The 19,153-nt window shown below is 34.9% G+C and overlaps 1 protein-coding gene across 4 annotated transcripts in view; it reads left to right on the plus strand.

Annotated features, from left to right (window-relative positions):
- Positions 1 to 1,928: 1,928 nt before the first annotated feature.
- Positions 1,929 to 19,153, plus strand: part of LOC117108359 (transmembrane protein 198-like) — a 35,822-nt gene continuing 18,597 nt past the window's right edge. Inside the window, exon 1 of one of the 4 annotated variants that reach the window (XM_033250353.1) lies at positions 1,929 to 2,038. The gene's annotated coding sequence lies outside the window, so the exon portion shown is untranslated. Of the gene's footprint in view, positions 2,077 to 2,811; positions 2,883 to 19,153 lie in introns of those variants that run through there. The other 3 variants (XM_033250356.1, XM_033250352.1, XM_033250355.1) reach the window with 3 other exon arrangements.

A 19,153-nucleotide genomic window follows, 5' to 3' on the forward strand; every position in this document is an offset into this window, starting at 1 on the left:
CTGTTATATCTGCTGCCAGGCCAGTAGTCAACTTCCGACCACTTAAGCATATATTTCTACGTCAGTTACAACTGTTGCTGTTAAGCAAGAGAATGACATAAGCTTGCATTAATGGTAATCAAGTTGCTGGATAACATGTGCTTATGTTCAATCAGTGACTGCTTGGTTTGCTGGATTCATGTGTTGACATGTTCCTAGCCATTTTCTGTGCAGTTCAACACACATGTTTACCAGAAGCAGATGGGTGGTACATTGTGTTGCATGCCTAAAACTAATTTGAACACAGCATAAAAAATATTTTCATGACCTAATTACTCCATTCTGCTGAGTGATGTGCCAAGCTTAATACCATAAATTGGATGGTGTCGTTAGGCAATAGAAGGATGCCAATTTAGTAAAAATATTTAATAATTAATAAATTTCAAATTAATATATCATTTGTAATTTTCTTTTTGTTTTGGTGACTGTTATGGAAGTAAACAGCAAATTCATGTGCAGATATAATTTGCTATGAATGCAGTAACAGTTGAGTTTAATATTGAGAAGAAATGCAAATCATAATTGATGACAAATATGCTGAATATTGATGGTTAGTAGGATCCCAACACTGAGTGTAAAACAAGGAGTTGTTCATATCAGGAAGAATGTAAAAACAGAGTTTCCATAAATTTAACAAAAAATATTATATAATATTTCAAAATACAATTCAACTTTTTCTTGAATTATCTTTGTTTTATTTTCTAAATACTTTTCTGTTTTATGTTGTTTGCTTTCCATTTAAAAAATGAAACTTCAATCTGTATGATTTTGTATTTTTTACAACAAAAACTCTTGTAATGTTAATAAAGTTTTCTCTCGCTTTCAAAATATAGACATTTAAATTTGTATTATAAGTTTTATTCCAAATTATTGCCAGAAATTTGAAGAATGTGTTAAATTTTGTGAATGAACCTACAAGAATAATGGTTTGACTCACTACTTGTGAGAATGATTTTAGTTTTTGGATGCTCACAATGCAAAAAATATATAATGGAATTATAATAAAGAACATTTCTTCCTTTTTATTAATTTACATTTAGTGTTTGTGCAATATTTTGTAATGAAATAAATTTTTTATGACTCAATTACAATTGTATTCTGTACTATTACTGTTACTTAAGACAATAAAGATGGTGGTAGTGGTGATGCGGACTGTGATGTTAGTGGCAATGGTGGTAGTGGTGATTGTTCTTCCAATTTAGGACTAACTTTATTGTTGAAGGCTTCAGTCCAACTCTCTTAAGTAATTTGAATATAAACCCATGAGCAATTTAGGTTATTTATTTAAGTATATGTTAAAAAAATAATGTGATAATTTTACTGTGAAAGTTATTACAATATATGACAGATACATAAAAATTATCAGCATGAGAAGAACACAGATTTTTTTTTACAATAAAATAAACCCTCCTTATTCTATTTTTGACAATCATATTAAATTTACAGTACTGTGGTTGGATATGGAAAATGGAACTAGGAGAAGGCACACTAAATACAATTATCTAAAAGTAAATAACATTATGATCCATTGCAAAATTGTGATCCAAAAGGAGTGCCATTAAAAACCTTTTAAAGGATGATATAATTAGGCTAATTGTATTGTGGTACGGTAGTTGTAATTACAGTACGTTGATAGTGGGGATTATGACAACGGCAATTCATTTAATCCATGAAAATTCACTGTTTCAGTGTTTGCAAGTTGTTCAAAAAACAGGTTAAACATTGAAATTTGGGCCTACAGTTACATTGGTTACATTAAACATTCAAAATTAAATTTGCAATTAATAGAATAATTGCTCGTTTATGTTGTGAACTTTTTAATCAAGTTACAATGATTTGGCGCAGAAGAATTCCCCCCCCCCCTTCCCCCTGGCATTTATAAATTTAGCAGTGCTGCGAACGCCCTCTATAATTACACACGTACTAAAAATACTTGGGAGTCGACGAAGAGCAGAGCAGAGAGAGGTGTATTGCCGGGAAGTTCAAGATTTCAAACGGGGTAGGCCTGCTGAATTTTGTCAAAGCTTTTGCTGTAAGGTATTGAATATAATTTGGATTTTTCAAAGTTTTTAAACTTGTTAAATTTTTGTCCCAGGTCTTGTTTACATACTGCACTGTCCATCTGGACGGACCGGTGGGTTTCTTGTTTGCTTCGCTTGCTTTTTTCATGGCTGAGTAGCCTGTTGTTATTGTTGTCATTGCATTTCTTGAACATTTTGTTTAAATTCCTTAAATAGGGCCCACTACTAGGCCTAATACTGATTATAAGCCAGGACGTAGTAGACCTACTGCTACTACTACTACTAGTAATAATAGGGCCTTAAGCTAAGCCTAAAAACCAATGCTGTTTTAAATAGACTTCTCTTTAGTATAAAATTGGGTCTAGCGGGTTGGTTTGAATTGGATGCTTTATACCATACCAGGGCTTCTCTTTAGAAATTTAAAAAAAAAATCAATAAATGACGTTAGTAGTCTTTATTTATTTCACATCATAGGCCTAGAGTATGATTTATTTCGTTATGTAGATCAGGCATAGATAGGTCTAGGCCTACATAAAATAATACAAAGCATGTAAATGTATAAAAACATGACTTGTAGTAATAATATGCCAACAAAACCTTAGTTAAGGGAAAAGTAAGAAAAAAAAAATATTTAAAATGTGTCTGACGTCTGATTAATTATTCAATAGTTATCTGACGTCATTTTAGGCATCCTACATTCTGATTGGCTAAAAGAAACATATATTTGCTTATGTGTACTGCAGAAAAAAAATACGCTGCCGGGAAGTTCAAGATTTCAAACGAGGTAGGCCTGCTGAATTTTGTCAAAGCTTTTGCTGTAAGGTATTGAATATAATTTGGATTTTTCAAAGTTTTTAAACTTATTAAATTTTTGTCCCAGGTCTTGTTTACATACTGCACTGTCCATCTGGACGGACCGGTGGGTTTCTTGTTTGCTTCGCTTGCTTTTTTCATGGCTGAGTAGCCTGTTGTTATTGTTGTCATTGCATTTCTTGAACATTTTGTTTAAATTCCTTAAATAGGGCCCACTACTAGGCCTAATACTGATTATAAGCCAGGGCGTAGTAGACCTACTGCTACTACTACTACTAGTAATAATAGGGCCTTAAGCTAGGCCTAAAAACCAATGCTGTTTTAAATAGACTTCTCTTTGTAGTATAAAATTGGGTCTAGCGGGTTGGTTTGAATTGGATGCTTTATACCATACCAGGGCTTCTCTTTAGAAATTTAAAAAAAAATCAATAAATGACGTTAGTAGTCTTTATTTTTTTCACATCATAATAGAGTATGAATGATTTATTTCGTTATGTAGATCAGGCATAGATAGGCCTAGGCCTACATAAAATAATACAAAGCATGTAAATGTATAAAAAACATGACTTGTAGTAATAATATGCCAACAAAACCTTAGTTAAAGGAAAAGTAAGAAATAAAAAATATTTTAAAAAAACAGAATGAAGGCATTTTTTCCCCCCTCCGAGATGGCAACAGCTCCGCTACTACTAGCAGTACTAGGCCTAGGCTAGTAGTAGTAGTTTCTCAATTTACCAAGTGGACATTGAAAGCACTAGACATGATTCATACCATATGTATCCCCAACCACAAAAGAATGAGAGTGGAATTTTACTGATGTGGGTTAGCCAGATTATCATCATAAAGAAAAAAAAAAATTGCTGAGGCAGAGAAAATTGAAGGGACGAGAAACTAGTAATTTTTTAAAATTTAGGCTAATACCTGACAGGATTAATCCAGGGGGGCGCCAGCGGGGTGGCCGGGGAGAAAAAGCACAGTTCATCGGGGAGGAAAAAAATTATATGTATTTTTTACGTATTAGTAGACTCTAAAATCGATTAAATTAGCCTTTGAAACCACTAAATTGTTAACATTTTCGGGGTCTTTACCCCCCTGGACCATTTTCGAAACCTATTAATCGAAGCTCAACCATGCCCACATTGCTTTCGTCGGGGAAATCCTCCCCTCCCCCACTAGGCATGTGCTTGCTTTGGTGGCAAATTTATGGAACCTGCACTGGTTTTTTGCCCCATAGAGAGGGATGTAGTTACGGCGGGGCGGTGCCCATCTGGCCTTGAAGTTCTCCACCCAGTCTAAAGCCCTTATTACCCACTTTTCCATCCTTAAAATCCATTCTTATTATTTAGAGTGTACCCTACCAGTGTTTCACCCACCCACCCTTAATGTCTATCACCCACCCTATGTTTTCTACAGCTACAACCCATGAGAATGGCAATATTATCCTACATAATGTAAGAAATTCTGTTTGATTCTGCTTTATTTTTTTCAATAATGGCAAAATGATGACGTTTTTTAAAATATTTTCTTCATAAAAACTGTGCCATGTTAGCACACACCTGTCTGTGAGTGTTGGGATCGTAAGCCAGTGCATCACTGGCAATTTCATGAACCAAACTGAAATTGAGTAGATAAACACATGATGCATTTTAACATAACTAATAGATAGTACTCCTTATCCAAGAATCATGCAGATGTAATCATTGGTAGGCCTACACATTACCAGCCAGGCAGTCTACACATTAATCCATTTTAGTCTGAAGTAGGCTGGTCTTCAGACACACAAGTTCACATGTGTTACAACATGGTGTATAAGGTTGTGTTTACAAACTTTCAACGAAACCGAATAAGTCAAAAATGATATAATGCCCAGAGGGTAGGTCATTAGATCGCTCATTTACAAGTTATTCGGATACGGACAGTAAGGTATAGGCCTTTCATGTAAACAAAGCAAACACTTCACCGCTTAGCCTTCCTCAGCCCAACAAGGCAATTCAACAACGAATTACCTCACCTTGCCTACGCTCGAACTCCAACCAATTCTAAAAAAAACCCAGGCATTAGAATCTAAAGCCTAGCCAACTGGGAAAACTACAAAAAAAAAACAAAAAAAAAACAAAAAACAAAAACAAAAAAAAACAAAGGAAAAAAAAAAAAAACCTACGGACTTACTACTACTGTACTACTAGTTCCACTGGTGTTCAGAACCGACAACAACGTGTCAACAGTGTGTGGTGGACAAGAAATGGGTCTATCGCCAAAAATTTCGTTCATCATCTCAAAATACGGCCATTCTGTTGGGGGAGGGTTTCCTGACTTCCCGTTGGAGTCCTTTTCCTGGGTGTATTTTTTTGCGCAGGTTCTTGCATTTGGTATTCTATCTGTGCGGGCGTAAAGTTATAACCCATTTCCCGCATTTTCTTTGCGATTTCTTTATAAACGGCGTTGTTCCGTCGGGTTCCATCAAAACCATCTTGTATGAATGTCGTTGTTCCCCATATGCTAATTAACGTTTGGGTTGCTTTGTCAATCCACCCACTCTGTTCAGCTGCAGCTATTGTATACAGGGGTATACCGTTGTAAAAATAAACTTAATATTTCGGCTTAAAATTGGATAATATAATTTATTAAGTGAGGACTACTCTAGCGATGTCACTGGACGAAGGCATGGATGAAAAGAAATTGCGGACTCAAGTGCTTAATCTGAATAGATTTCTCATAAAAGTAAGGTCAATTGACACCATGCTTTGGGCTATTGTGCCCGAGGCAGCCTCCAACCCTCCAAACTTATCCGGAAAGGATAAGCCCGGAAAGTCCAGATGTTTTAGTAATTATAGCTAGTTGAGGAATGATTAATTATCACCTCAGGCTTGAGTTATCCCTAAGTTACAGTGTGTCACTCACTTTTATTTCATACCTAAGATTATACCATATTGTCTTGGGTATACTGTAAGCCTACCTTCTACTTTACACCCAGAAAGAGGGTAATGGGAAACTAAACAATTTATTTTTGTGTATTTATATTGTATGAAGATTTTCTCTACTAAGTATTTTTTAATTTGAATCTGACCTATTTTTTTCATATTACAAGTGTTTGTTTTTGCTTTAAAGTTACTAGGCTGGTATTCAGCTGCGAAGAGCTTTCTGTAGCTACAAAAAACTGATTTTAAACTTAAAATATTCAGTGACGGATCAAGGAATTTGAAATAGAGCGGGCCTATGGAGGGACTTTGAGAGATGGAGGGTCTATACCACCTCAGCCCCACCATGGTAGGGGGTGAGATGAGAAAATTTACAATTATGTCACCTCTAGAATGCCGGAAATGGCACTCTCAGACTTTGAAATTTGAATGCAATTTTCTTTTTTTCTCTAATTTTCTACAATTTTGAAAAATTGGACCCCTGCCGACTGGGCCCCACTTGAATCTGCCACTGATATTTTTGTGACATTGAAAATGACAGAAGTGCAGGAAAGAAAAAATGTATAAAAAGTAAAATCTGTCATACCATAGGTGACAACAGTGGTGATTGTAAAATATTCATTGAAGAAATATTCCAAAACTGATAGAGCAGAAATTAGTGTTTGCTTGTCAGATTTTGAATCTAAATAATAGGCCGACTCTTCAGGTCAGTCTTCAGGGTCAGATGCATTATAATAGTAATTCATTGTATTTTGCAAAGGTGAAAAACAATGCTAAATGGTACTATTGGTAGACACTTAAGTTTTGTAGCTGGGATCATCCTGTGAAACAAGGTTATATTGATTGTATTTTAATGGATGTCTATTTGTTGCCGTACATTGGAGTAGGATGCTAATGGCCGATGGAATGATTGACACATTCATTGTCATGTGATGGTTCATTTTCTGGAGATTTAGTACTAAATCATTATTAATATAATTTTAAGAAACTAAACACCATCTTAATTGTGCGATTAACCAAGTGGAGGAGAGGAGAAGAATGGGGGTATCTCTCGGGAATTCTTTCTGTACTGATGGAGCTATAAAGTGTGTAGTAAGTACTTGTCCTTTTAGTGGAACCAAAAGGTAAAAGTGGACTCCACTAACACAGACTAAAGCATGGTTCTCACGAGAGCCCTAGTATCCGAATCGGGAGCTAACCGTTAGCGCTAACCGTTGGCACCAGTGTGAGAATGCCCGGTCGGTTAGCGCTAACCGTTAGCAGTATCCGGATACCGCTAACGGTTAGCAAGCACTATCGGTTAGCAAGTTGAGCACGTTTTTATCATCAACCAGTCACACGTAGGCCTACGCGTTTACAATTTCCAGTTTCTTATTGGCCTGTGATTCGATCATCATGTTTTTGGTATCCAGGTTGGGATTTTTCTCGTATGGATGCACGGCAGCTACTGTAACTGTTAAGACCAACTCAGACAGCGTCGGTCGACGCAGCCCGACCCGATTTATCGTCGGGGACAGTCTTAAGCCGTCGTGAGAAATATTAAACATGTTTAATATTCTACTTCGCGACTGCCCCCGACGCACACCATCGCATCTGCGTTCAACTCACACAGACCCGACGCGACAACAAATCGCGTCAGGTTGCGTCGGTCGACGCTGTCTGAGTTGGCCTTTAGCAGGATCCGGATCCTGCTAACCGTTAGCAGCCGTGTGAGAACTTAGCCTGTGGAACAATGTTTTGGTGGATAAATATTCTGAACACAGAAGGAAATGTAATAGCTTTATCAACCAGATTTGCATACTTTGTTCTTGTACTGCAGGTCCTCCCCTCGTTATCTCATTGTATATTATTATTATGTTTCTTATCCCATTTTGTACAGCCGCCTGATGAAGTCCACTGTGTTGTTCTATAGCAGACTAACGCTGTTGCACATTTATTCATCAGAAAAAAATGTGAATGCCATAAGCATTCGCTAAATAATTGCTGTATGTTGTTTACATATTGAATGTTCAAACCTTAACTTTGTTCAGATAGTGCAGTTAACCTTTATTCACTATCAGGCTTAAAACTTAATATCTTACTTTTACCTCCATGCTTTTAGTATCTACAGCATCTATTTCAAGTATGCAACTTTGAGTGCCTGGTCAGCGAATCAAGAATTTTACCTCCTTCAGTTACTTGTTTGTTCAGGATGCATACCAAACCTACAGATTTTTTTTCAAGGAAAACTAATCTTGCATGTTTATGACTCTTTAAAAGTGGGTCTGTGTCATACATATCATAGAAAATATTTTAAAACAGTTCAAAATAGATGAAAAAAATGTGTATAGGCCTAGTATTACTAGGCCTATACACATTTTTTTCATCTATTTTGAACTGTTTTATCACATTTAATTTTTACTTACTAGTAGTAAGTAAAAATTAAATGTGATATTTGATCTTTATTGAGCTTTATTTGAAACAGAACAGTATGAGACTGGTTTGGCTGTTGATGATGATAGCCACTTGAGCTTACTATACTTTTACAGGAATTTCTACCAAATGCATACTAAACAATGTAAACAAACCAGCTCTTAAATCCTACATCATTTTTATCACCAAATGTATAAAATGGTCATACATAGAACTGTATGTATGTGTACATAATTAAAGTTTGGATTCTCATTTTAGTTATTATATGAAGAAAGCTCACTAGCAGTATCTAAATAGCTTCCTGTTCTTCGTTGGTGTGTAGGTTGTTCTCACTTGGACCAAGCCAAGTGGCCTAGTGGTAGGGCAGGAGTACTGCTAACTCTGTGCTAATGACAACCTTAACATTAGCGCTGGTTTGTGACCCTCTTCCCGAAGGTTTAAGTTGTTGAACCAAGTCTTCTTTGATATGAAATTAAAACTAGTCCCATGTATACTTCTGAGAACCCATTGCATATTTCGAAAAAGAGTAAGGGGAGGGGTTCTCCGATGACCTAGTTCATTCCAGCTCCTGTTCTCTTTGAATGATATGAACATAAGGCTTCTACTTTAGTGCCTCTCCATATCTGCACAGTACTCATGGACAAAGCCCAGTGGGTTATTCTCCTACATTTTAATACTGTACCTACATACCACATTCCATTATTGTTTCCACCCTTAGGCCTATGGTTGAAATATCACATATTGATAAATGTTCATTCACAGGAAACTTAGGCTACAGTATGCTTTCACAGCCAGGAGTATTTCTAGTTGAGCATTTATTGGCATCTGCATAGTATGTTAACACTTTTACTGCCATGGGAAAATGCTCTAATTCCTTTACCTCATGTCAATCCAGGTACAAGCTATGTAGCAAGGCATTTGAAAGGAGTGGAGCTACTGTATGGTTAAGATGCTTGCCTTGAGATCCTCAGGTCCTTGGTTCAATTCCTGTCAAGTGACTGAAACTGTCTCCACGTCCTAATCTAGCAACTAAAACTTAATAGAGCATCTCTTTTGTGTACATTATTTTTGTCTTGTGAAGGAGTTGGCTCTTAACAAAAGAATACTGCAAGTTTACACTTGCTTTAATAAGAGATATAAATTATGGATATTTATATTGCAAGTATAATAAATAGAAATACATGAATAAATTAAAAATGCACACAATAAATTTCGGATTTAAAAGTAGTATAGTAGCAATAGCTAGTAAAATGCTTGCAGTATTGTGCTGAATTGGCTTCCTAACATACAGTATTTCATTTTTATCAGTCTTAATTGCTGTAGAATTTTGTTATAGAAACATCTGCATGCCGCATAATGTTCAAATACAGTTCATGTCATAACCTCCAATCAGATGCCTACAGATTGTCTGAATTCTCTGAAGCTAAATTTTTTATTTATTAAAGTAATTTTAAAAAGAGAAGATACCTGAATTCAAGATATAATCTGACTATAATAAATCATTGAAATGGTTACAGTTGAATCTATAGATGCAGAGACAGGGAGCTAATGTGCACATCCTTTACAGGTATTTCAACACGTTTGTTTCAGCATACAGGAACATTTCCTTGACATAATTTACTTTAATAACCTGAAATCTCCTACTGTGAGTGAACTGAATGGACTATTATTTGAGTTGGTTGTGTGTTACAGTAGTATTAGCAATTTTAATTATCATTTTATCATATCATACATTTTGTAATAAAGTTTACATATAGAGTTAATCAGAACAGTGATAAGTTTAGTTTTTCTATGAATCAAGTATTTGTTGGAGAGCCAGCTGTTGGGTAGCATCTAATAACAGGCTGTTGTCATTAAATAATTTAATTAGTAAAAATGTTCAGTGGTATTATTATTATTTCTCAATTAATTTTTTGTATAATATCTGAATTGAATCAATGTTAATTTATTCTTCCCTTTGCTAGTATGTGTCAATTAAAACACATTATTTGTGTATAGTTGTTGAAATTAGCATGAGAAAATATTATCCTTGCAAATTAACACCTAGGTGGATATATAGTGGTTTCTTTGCACAGACCCATAAATATGCTGGTAATTAATTTCCAGTCCTAAATCTGCGATACTGTTCTTTATTTTTCAATCTTTTCCTCATTGGAAGTTGGCAACATCTTTGATTTATTGAGCAATAAATTTGGTATTATATTTTTGAGGGGTTGTTTTATCAAATGGTATTATAAATCAGTCATCATTCCAGAAATGTCATTTTCCTCTATAATGTATATAGCAAAAAAAGAGTACAGTATAGAATTGCAACTGCCCTGATTTTGTATGCACGCAATGGAACGTAAAAAATGTACTGCTATGAAATAGGGGTGGGGGTGGGTGCGGCCTATTAGAATTCTATTGAGTCCGCTCGAAAACTCATCTTTTAAAGATGCCCTTTCATGGCAATACTTTTTTATATAGGATTACATTCCAACGAAACCACAAGAGTTGGACCTTTTACAGTTCTCTTTGTGGCAACCTGTTTCCATTACCTTTATTATTTGAAGTTGACCCTGATTCCGTTCTTGCTGTGGCAGAATTCGAGTATAATTGAGAAAGCCAATTTCCTTCCACTCTAATCACTTCTTCCAAGTTGATTAGGGTGGTACAGTAATTTGTATGGTTTTTTTCTTTATAAATAATATAATATTCAGTTATCTATACATAGCACCTTTCTGTGAAAATAAAAAGCGCTTTATAATCTTACAGATTTTCTTTCTAAATTTAAAAAGATTCCAACTAATTATCACTTATTTAATTCATGTTTTAGTATTTTTTAAATCAAAAAATTCTCTAAAATATATTTTTTCCCAATGGGACTAGACTTTCCTGACCAAAGGCTAGTGTTTCTTGTTGACAGTCCTAGAAATGTTGAAGGAACAATGGCTACCATGATTTTTTTGAGCCCTTAAAATAATGACTGTCCGAACTTCTGTAAGTTAGTATTTAATGTGTTACAAAATGTTGATTGCAAATACCATTCATTATTATTAATTTATGGTATTGACAGACATTACCCCTAAAAGCCTATGATGCGATTAAGGTCTGTGATTCATGTGACTGAGGTCTGTGATTCATAAATTCAACTTGGCAATCAAACTCTGCCCATGAACTCTTTTTAAACCTGTCAAGAACACAAAAGCGCATGGAATGTTCCATTATAAATGTTGATGAGTTGGTAATTCATGTGGGTTTTCATACATACTTTTCATTATTAGGGAGTACAATACTGTGGAATTGATGCTTTCTTATTCCACAATAGCTTTCAGGATGGTTCACGTTTCTTTGAAAATTTTTCAACATGTTCTTTGTTTGCTTTCCACAACCAGCAGTGGCTCCAGAAATTTGCCGACAGGGGGTCCAACAGGTCTTACCAAGAGGCCGGCTAGTTTCCTAGAATAAAATCCCTTGTGGGATGTGGGGTTCACAGGGAGTGATTTTGTGGTTTAGGACGGTCAACAATTGTGCATTTAGACCAATTTTATGATATTCTGGTGGCAACCACAATGACTTTGTTGGATAAGCATAACAATTGTAAGTTTGGTGTAATGACCTTGTCCTGGTGTCTGTCAGAACAGTTGGTCCATGCTTTTACAATGGGGAGGAGCGCGGGGGTGGGGGGGGGTGCCACTGCCACTTCACAATGTGTATCTCTTCTGATAATACTTCCTCCTGTTATCTAATTCTTGGTGCCCCTTAATTCCCAATTGCTCCTGCATATACCTTTGTCTTATTCTCTACACTCCTTGATTCCCCCTTCCCTCATTGACAGTAGAATCATCAGTAATGTGCATGCCTATTTAGCAATGGTTTAAGCTGCTCTTGTGTCTTTTTCATGTGCTTTTCTTCCAAACAAGAATCATAGGTTCAAATTCTACAGTATGTAAAACTCACTTGTAAAAATGACATATGGTAACTCAGTATTAGTGGTTACTTCTGTACTTGATATGGAAGGGAAAAAAATCATACAAGAAATTTATGATTTGTTTTCCATTATTCATACCAGTTAGATAAAATTAGTCGATCTCCTGTATTTATAAAGCGTTTTAAAATGTGATCTTTGTTTAGTATTGAAAATGTAATGTACAGGCACCAAATTATGGTACACTTACAATACAGATATCTTCTGCTGTTGTCTGCACATACAGTATGGATAAAAACTTGTCTATTGTGCCAAGTCTACGGTCACAGGCCCTAGCCCAAGGTTGCTCACTTTATTCACTGGCCTCATACCTTTTATACCAAGGTAGTGTACAATGGTATGAAGTTTACTGTAGCTCTGCGTGTTGGTTGCCTTTGTTAACGTAATCCAGTTTGTAAGCGTGTTGGTTCGACTGTGACTTGTATTCATGTCAGTGCAACCACTTTGCTTTGCATCTTATCACATGTACACATTGTGATGTCATAGACGACCTCGTATGACCTCATAATTCATCCTCATGGCTTTATAGACAAAATATCGGTCATAATAAACAAATTACTTATGTCCAATAATGAAGATACGCCTGTTGGTGTTAAATGTTAACTACTGTAGTTATATTATAATGTATTCTGTTCATCATCATAGTTTGTCGCCATCTAGGGTGGAGATGGGGCACTTCCGAGGTAGGGGAACGGAGGTAGGACAGGTTGAATGTTCGATAGACGAGAAGTAATGAATAAACATGTTTCTGACAATATTTACATGCAAGTCAAAATCCTTTGTACGTCTCCAATGTGTTAACACAAATAACGCCAACTACAGGGTTATGTTAACTACTAATAAAGGCATCGTTAAGATGATGAAAGGAAAATGATTTTGTTTTTAAGAGGAAGTTTAGAAATTGCCATTGTTTGAACTATGAACACTATTCTTTCAACAGATCAGTCAATATTAAAAATTAGAGAATGTATTGCGTTTGTCATCTGAACCATAACGTTTAATATTAAAGCTACTGTATTGTACAGTAGTACAAAAGACTGGAGAATGGTAACTTTAACGCTAGCTTAGTGGTCACACTTGCTTAGTTCATTAGAATCTTGAGTCAAATGTTGACATTAGCTTGGGGGAAATGACAAATATTATGTAGCTACTTCAGGGGTTGAAAACAATTTGCCTAACTGTCTATAAGTAGTTACCAGCCACCAGGAAATGTTCCAATTTCAGCTGGAAGTGCAGATGAATAACTTTTTCAGCTTTCTTTAAGTACAGTACAAATATTAATACTAAACCATTTAAATGTAGTTGAACCCATAGAAGAAAGTGTAGTTAAAAGAATGCTAATGTTTAAAAATAGACAAGCTATTGGTTTTTGGATCTACTGCCCCAGGCAGGTAGTAGACACTTTGTTGTCGTCTGGCAGTTGAACTTGTAAGAGTAAATCCGTGGAGGAAAAATGGAATGGGTTGTGAGCTAAAGATGAAGAAGCAAGGTTACGGAATATGATGCCATTCTAGATAAGACCTGTCCTAGAAAGTTCACTAAAAAGTCACAATAATCTGGTATATTGCGCGTGGATGAGTTAAAAGTAGCCAAAAAAAAAAAATGTCAAGCAGTAGACACGCGCTGCCGCTGGGAGCCTGTTTTTTTATTTGGGCTAATAAGCAGTGTAACATTTTTTTGACATAAATAAGCAATTATAATATTTTATTCTTATTTAAACAACTGCAACTTGAAGTCATGACTCACCACTTCAGCATAAAATAAAGTGTGATGCTATTAAGTCTCAATATTTGGTTACTTAGAGTGGGGTTACTATTTTTAAATGTGAGACTTAAACCCTGTGTCTGCAAGAATTCCAACTATTGCAGTACACTAAACTGCATACTTGCTGCCACAACATGTTTTAAAGACAATTTGACACATGGGCAGGTGTACATAATACAACACAATACCATTTCAAAATTATTTTCAGGTTATTGCGTATCTTCCATTGGTATGTGTTTTTTTTTAGCAATTACAGTATTGTAGAGTAGCATTTAGTTTGCTATCAAAGTAAAACCGGTGATTAATTTATGATCTATGTTTAGTTTACCATTTTTACAGTTAGCACTTACTTTGTGTCTGACCCATGCCACCCCCTCCCTAGGCCACCTTACTGTGCTAGACATACACTTGATGGCACATCGTAATAATTTCAAAAATTTTGTTTAAAACGGCAATTTGCAGGCCTCCAACCATGAAAATTACACTATCTTGATCAAATGCCTCCAGGGCTAAATCTTTACACTATTAGTGAAACAGTAGTACATTTATTTATTGGTTTATTGTGATGTGCAAAAAAAAAATTCTCTAAAATGCCTCTGGGTTAAAGGTCAATCCCTCCGACCGCTGGTCGCGTGGTCGTGCACTTTTACCAGCCCTGCATACAGTGCCTGCAGTGTTAACCTTAGTTCCGCCTGGTTCAGCCTAAATGCTCTCAAATAAACTAGGAAATTCTATTTAAAAGAATCAGAAATGCTCACAATTTATCTCTTGAAATGTTTTCCACTAAAGATTAATTGTAATCCAATAGTGTGGGTGTTTTGCTGAGTTTAAATGTTAGACAAATAACCTTTAATGAATTGTTGGTTTGTGATGATAATACTGTCTGCCTCCTACTATAGGTTAGTTTTTGCATTCAGAGGACCATGGAGGAAATAAAACAACGAGAGGACACTGACTTCACTTGCAAAGACTGTACCAGTCTGTGCGTGATGGTACTTCATTAATCATTTCTGAACTTCTAATAGTACTGTAGTCTACATTTTATCATGATCATCTGAAGATACTTATTTCTGATTTGCTTCTTCTGATATCATGGGCTCATTTCATGCTGGAAAAAAATACTGTTATTCAATACAATAGATTGCTGCTTGATTATTAACTGGACTAAAAAAGTTAACAAATTGCTGTAATGTGGAGTGAAGAAAATCCATTAAAAAATTTATATTTATTTATATTATTATATCTGTACTATCTGATAATGGAAGGATTGTATCCCTTCTCCCATTTCTTGTATAGTGTTTAAAAAAAAATTTGCATATCAAAATTCTTAATACAGTGCTAATAGTTACTGGTACCAGTAATTACTATTTAAGGGTGTTTTTAGCATACTAAATAATTTAATCTTAAAACCCAAAAATGGTATGTATCATTAATGTATACAGTAGTAGTGAAATAGTTTTAAAAAATATATTTTGATGATATTAGATACTATTACTAAATTAATGTTTTAAATAGATTGAAATCTAGTAATTTTATCTAAATAAAGAATTAGTTTGCCTCAATTGGTAAACTTCAAAAGCTTATTAAATACCCCGCATAATTGTGCATAATTAATCTGTGTGTATGTACATAATACTTTAATTGACCACAGAATTCATTGAGGCATTGTGATTTATACTGCATCAACCTCATAAATGAATCCATCAAACCAGATCCCATTAGTTTTTTTTTATATCAATTTCTCCGAAATCAAGTTTAATGTTTTGCCCATAGAAATTATGTTCCTAGTAACATTACTATTTCAAATATTTGGAAATGGACTTAAATTAATTATTATTTATTTTTTTATTAGTAAACGTAACGTTTTGTTGTTGTGTAACATATTTGGTCCAATTTGACTTGGCATTAATGAGGTTACTGCTGTCGTGGTCTTATCATAAATTTTAAAAAATAGAATAAAATAAATATTTTATACCTCCATGGTCTTATTAATGCCATCCCAGTCCAGTGTACAATAATTTATATTATAAGTCAATCGTGACATCATCACTTCAACTCCCAATGTTATTTGCCTATTCTCCACCGTCCAATAATTTTCAATTAGTCGTCCTCATTTTGTCGTCACCGTGAAGACATCGTGCACCGCGATGAAAATTGAATTGTAATTGAAAATTACTTTTGTAAAACACGTTTAATGAGGACCCGAAGAAAGTTAATTCAAATTCAAAGATTAAGTAAGAACAAATAAAGAATTCATTGAATCAATGAACCTTCTTAAACAAAACAAACTAAACGTTTAATAGGAATATTCTAGACCTATTTTAAAGACTCAGACTCAGGAACAGATTTGGATGTACTGTATGCCTACGTCCAGGTAGGAGGCTGCCGAGGCCTCCTCTTACTACTAAGCAGTAGCCTAGCCTAGTTATGAAAGCATCGCACGACTTTTACCTGTCTGCATGTGCCGACCAAAAAGGTCAGTGACTGTATTCTATCTCGAATGCTGAATTGTTTATTTCTTTGACGAATGTCTATCAAAATAGCATTACAAACAAGTTCTTTCTAACACAATTACAATAGTTATTCATCGTATCCGTACTTTTATGTACGGTACTGCTGATGTGTAGTTAAGGCGTACGTACTTAGGAGCACAGATCAGCATATGCACAGCTAAATGTAAATACGCACACAGTATACTGATCATATCACTATAGCAACCAATGACTGCTACACTAATTGGTTATCAAAAACTAAAATTAAAAGACGGTGATTGACTTATAAAGCAATTAGTAGAGCATGCATCGTACACTAAAGGAAAATTATTATACTTAGGTTAGATTTAATGCATTCAAAAATTGCAGGCCCTCAGGAAATTTTTTCAAGCATTAAATCTAACCTTCATATAATAATTTTCCTATAGTGTACTATGTGGAGCTCTACTAATTGCTTAATATTAATATTATGCAGGAAGTATGTACAATAGTTGACCTAAAATTCACTGATAATATTATTTAACTCTATTAATTCGCAACAGTTGCATTAATGGAATATGCTGATAAAATCTATCCAGTATTGATGTACATTATCGATATGACTGACACGATGTTGTTAACTGATGTTCTTTGATGCGTGGTATGATTTAATCTGAAAATTTAAAGCTGTATTCAACCGTAGTGTGGTGAGTCAATAGAAACCCACACCTTAAATACTTATTGTATCCCCTGTACCTTCTTCTACCTCTTGTACTAAATTGAATTAAAATGTTGCTTATGAACTGCAAGTTAAAAGGTATGATTGCTACTAAACCATTGCTATTCAGGTAGAATATCTTCATCTGAATTGAGATAAGCACCTTGCGCTATCATAGACCACCTTCAAATTGTCATACCTTTAATACAGTTCAGTACAGTATGAACTTTGAATTCTCAGTACATCAACAGGAAGTTGTTTGTAAAATTAAATTTGAAAGCTACAAATATTAGCCACATGTTGAAAGATATTGAATAAAATGAAAAGGCCAGTCCGCAACAGATCCAAGTGTTTTTCAAAATCAACAAATGTGTAGTGTGTACTCAAAAATACTAAAGTATTCAAACAATTCCAGAAGCTGTGACAGCGGGTGGAATTGCTTTGCATCATCCACCTTTTCATGTACTATAGTACAGGAATGATGGAAAAATTAATGCAAGGTGGTCAAGATGCTTACCTTCCAATCCCATTCCCAGAATCTTGGGTTCAAATCCTATAGCGGTAAAAGATTTTTCTCCTAACCAAAAACAGTATTGCTCACATATTGAGAAAAATTCTGTGTCTGTAAGCTGCGGGAATTAGCCGAGACATAGCTCAAAAGACCCAGTAGAATATCATGAACTGGAGGTAAATACATAATAATAATTTACAAAAAATATAATTAATAATAATAATAGTTAATAGAATTGGTCACATGCTGAGAATCTTGTGTATATGTATGTCTCGTGAAAATAAAATGAAATGAGATAGATAAAAAAGATTTGTAAAATGTAATGAGTTGATTCAATCAATTTCGTAGATATTACTTTTAATTAGTCTTCAATTCAGTCAGCATACATACTGTACATGTGTTGGCGGGATTTCTCAAAGAAAAGACAAATTTTCACTGTCAGTTCAAGAGGACTGCGATTCAATGGGCGTTCTTCAAATTCAACCAACTATTTACCATTTTTTATTTAATTTTGATGCATGAGTGTAAAAAAAACAAAAATCAGTGTTAAAAGCTGTCAAAATAAGTAGGCCCGCAGGGGCGTATGGTGAAAAATCTAAGGGGGGGGGGTCAAAACGAAAGCGCAGGGGGCAAGCTGAACTCAGAGCAAATTAGCAAAGCTTTCAGAATTCGCGGGGTGCGTTATTTGTGAGTTAAGCGAGCATATTTAAAGGGCACTTTCTTTAAAATTGGGGGGGTCGACCACACCCATCGACCCCCGACGGTACGCCCCTGGCCCGTAACTGCCCTCACAAATAATTATAAATATTTTAAAACACACACAAATCATGACAAAGGCTATCACCAAAAAACAAAAATTGACAATGCTTACTACTAAAGCCCATCCCTAACATCTGTGGGCTTTAAAGTTTATTGTTTTTTGTATCAAACCTGCATGGTTACGTGGAACAGGATTGTAATCCTCTTTGAAACAGCTTTTGTAGGACAATTATTATAGGTTCATGTGGTTAAAGCCAACCTCCTATGGACCCAAAAGTAGAGAATAATAGGAGGTATAGAAATAAAACAGAATGATTGGAAAGGTCCGCCCCCGCAGTTCAAGACATACGTCAGACGCAAGTTACCTAAGCTGTAGACCAAATATAGCATGTTTCATTAAACCAATAATAACCAGTAAAGGAGGAATTTATGCCTAATTCAAACTAAATTAATCTATCTACTTGGTTATATCTACCATACAGTATGCATTAATAGAAAATGTATTTTGAAGATTCTTAAAATGAAATGTGAATGGCTGATTGATTCATAGAAATTTCAACTTGAATGCTAGCTTTTACTTCAAACACATAAGTTTCATTTAATATAGTGAGTGTCAGAATTCAAATTCTTTATTACTTTCTGATATATTTTTTCTTGTTCTTAAAACATTTCTGTTAAAATGAGACAATATTGTAGATCATCTGTATGTACAAACACCTATCATTAATAATAATTAAACCATTTCCCAGAATTTAGTCAT

The sequence above is a fragment of the Anneissia japonica genome, unplaced genomic scaffold, assembly GCF_011630105.1.
Source record: "Anneissia japonica isolate Jap-2015-1 unplaced genomic scaffold, ASM1163010v1 scaffold426_len1935630_cov189, whole genome shotgun sequence".
NCBI classification, from domain to species: Eukaryota; Metazoa; Echinodermata; class Crinoidea; order Comatulida; family Comatulidae; genus Anneissia; species Anneissia japonica.